General features: G+C 45.9%; 1 non-coding gene across 1 annotated transcript; it reads left to right on the top strand.

Annotated features, from left to right (window-relative positions):
- The first annotated feature begins 1,905 nt into the window (after positions 1–1,905).
- Positions 1,906–1,977, top strand: trnaq-cug (transfer RNA glutamine (anticodon CUG)). The gene has a single exon. It is a non-coding gene; the product is annotated as a tRNA-Gln (tRNA).
- Positions 1,978–3,077: the final 1,100 nt, after the last annotated feature.

Below are 3,077 nucleotides of genomic sequence, written 5' to 3'. Positions count from 1 at the left end.
GTGTGCGGAGGGGTCTGGGGGTGAACTCTGAGTCCCGCCCTCTTCTGGACTGAAAGTAAAGAATGAATGAGAGAGAGAAGCGATTTGGGAGAAGGGATGATGGAAGAATTTGTCCATGAACCTGAATAAAATTGCCGAAAAAAAAGATAATATTAAGATATCATCAGCAGAACATTAACGGAAGCAACATGCTATAGAGAGAGCGAGGCGATTCCATAACCAACGGATCAGATCAAAGCTCTGCAGTCCTGCCACATCCAATCGTGAATGGTGCTGGACATTTAAACAACAAACGGGAGGAGGAGGCTCTGCAAACATCCCGATCCTCAATAATGGCTGAGTCCAGCACGTGAGTGCAAAAGACAAGACTGAAGCATTTCTTCTTCAGCCAGAAGTGCCGAGTGGATGATCCATCTCGGCCTCCTCCGGATATCCCCAACATCACAGAAGCCAATCTTCAGCTAATTCGATACACTCCACGTGATATCAAGAAACGGCTAAGTGCACTGGATACAGCAAAGGCTACGGGCCCCGACAACATCCCGGCTGTAGTGCTGAAGACTTGTGCTCCAGAACTTGCTGCACCTCTATCCAAGCTGTTCCATTACAGCTACAACACTAGCATCTACCCGACAATGTGGAAAATTGCTAAGGTATATCCTAAGCACAAAAAGCGGGACAAATCCAATCCTGCCAATTACAGCCCCATCAGTCCAGTCTCGATGATCAGCAAAGGGATGGAAGGTCGATAGACTGGAGAAATTGGGGTTGTTCTTCTTGGAACAGCGAAGATTGAGAGGATATTTTCCAGAGGTATTTAATATCATGAAGTGTCGAGTCAGAATAGATAGAGATAAACTGTTCCCATTTGCGAAAGGGTCAAGAACCAGATAACATCGATTTTCGGTGACCGGCAAAAAAAAAAACAAAGGCGACATGTGGAAAAACTTTTTTTACACAGCTCGTGGTTATGATCTGGAATGCACTGCCAGAGGGGGCGGTGGAGGCAGATTCAATCATGGCTTTCAAAAGGGAACTGGATAAGCACTTGAAAGGAAAAAAATTGCGGGGCTCCGGGGAAAGGGAAGGAATGTGCGACGAGCAGGTTTGCTTTTGCATGCAGCCGGCAGGATTCGATGGGCTGAAAGGCCTCCTTCCGTGCAGTCACCTTTCTATGAGTCTCGAAGCTCAGCCTGTCTTTTGCCTTCCAAATCTAAATAAGAGAAAGTTGTTTTTTGTGTAATGCTTAGTTTCACTGCACCAAAGAATGGTGTTTGCTGAATTTTTCTTTTCAATCTGCATTCAGCAGGCAAACATGTAGGAATTCAAAGCACTGTTTCTTCAAATGCAAATGTAAAGAATCTTACAACACCATGTCATAGTCCAACAATTTTATTTTAAAATCACAGGCTTTCTGAGATTATTCCCGTCGTCAGGCGGTTCCTTGCATTTCTCCACCCGAGTCCATCACCGGCATCTCCACATCTTGAAATGCAGGCATTGCTTGGATCGTGTCCTCGGGCAAAGTTTACATTTTGCTTTTCCGCCAAAATTTACGCATCAGTGCCTTGCAATATTTATACACTTATTATCCGGCAAGACTGTAACTGGAGCTGCGCTGAGCAGATTGAAACAGAAGCAGTGACGAGGGAAGCGATAGATTTGACAGGAGCTGTGTGATTGGCTGAGCATCGATTCTTCGCAGAGGGAAAAGGGTGGAAGCTGAAGGTGTGGATGAGGAAGAGCCGAGTGAAAGTGGCCGTTTGGAATTGTCCGGTGCTTGCAGTTTTGCTGATGGGAGAGATTTGGCAGCAGCCTCGAGAGGCCAGTGATGCAGCGACAGGGCCGTGCTGAGAAAAGAGCCAAATGTCTTTGAATGTTGGGTGCTGGTTAACGTAATAAGTGGGTTCCATGGTGTAATGGTGAGCACTCTAGACTCTGAATCTAGCGATCCGAGTTCAAATCTCGGTGGAACCTGTATTATTTTTGTCCCATTGGCTTGCAATTGTGGGGCTCAAAAATATAATGTCCTTCAAATCCAATCCCTGCTGCTGTTCAGGTCGTTGTCTCAATCAACGAGGATGCAGCTGCCTCGATCGATTTCAGGTCTAAATCCGAACAGCTCTTTGGCTTTCCCAAATCAACAGAAGACAATGTTGTTTTTTTGTGTAATGCTGAGGTTCACTGCACCAAAGAATTGTGATGGCTGAACGTTTATTTGCAATCTGCATTCAGCAGGCAAACATATCGAAATTCAAAGCACTGTTTCTTGAAAGGCAGGCATTGCTCAGATCGTGTCCTCGGGCAAAGTTGACATTTTCATTTCAAGAAGTCGCAGTTCTGCTGATGGGAAAGGTTTGCCGGTAGCCTCGGGGATTCAGTGATGTCGCATTCTGGCAGTGCTGAGGAAAGAGCCAAGTGTCTTTGGTTGGTTTGTGCTGGCTGAAGTAATGAACGAGTTCGTCATGTAATGGTGTACATTAATGACTTGGACTCCAGCGATTCAAATCTCGATTCAGCCTCGAATGTTGTCCCAATCGTTTGCAACTTAAGGGCAAACAATTAAAAGGCACCTGGAATCCAATCCCCGTTGGTGGACAGTTCGCAGCTTCGATCACTGAAAATCGAGGTCTTTTCTTTTCACTCCAAACTTTATGCGTCAGTGCCTTGCAATGTTTATGCAATGATTATCCAAGAAAGCGAGCTGAAAGTATGGAAGAAAAAGGGCCGAGCCAAAGTGGCAGGTTGGAATTGACCAGTGCTTGCAGTTTTGCTGATGGGAGAGCTCAGCCAGCAGCATCGAGCAGTCAGTCACGCAGCGCCATGGCAATTCTGATAAAGGAACGAAGTGTCTTTTATGGGAGGGGGCCAAACCTGGTAATGAGTGGGTTTCATGGTGTAGTGGTGAGCGCTCTGGACTTTGAATCCAGCGATCGGAAATCAAATCTCGATGCAACATCAACTTTGTCCCATTCGTTTCTTACTTTTGGGCAAACAAATAAAAGACACCTGGAATCCCATCCCTATTGGTGGGCAATTCGCAGCCTCAATCAATGAGGATCGAGCTCCTTGCATAC

Source organism: Heptranchias perlo, chromosome 35 (assembly GCF_035084215.1).
Source record: "Heptranchias perlo isolate sHepPer1 chromosome 35, sHepPer1.hap1, whole genome shotgun sequence".
In the NCBI taxonomy this organism is placed as follows: Eukaryota; Metazoa; Chordata; class Chondrichthyes; order Hexanchiformes; family Hexanchidae; genus Heptranchias; species Heptranchias perlo.
The sequence above is the reverse complement of the archived record's forward strand: the minus strand, read 5'-3'. Positions and strand labels throughout refer to the sequence as shown.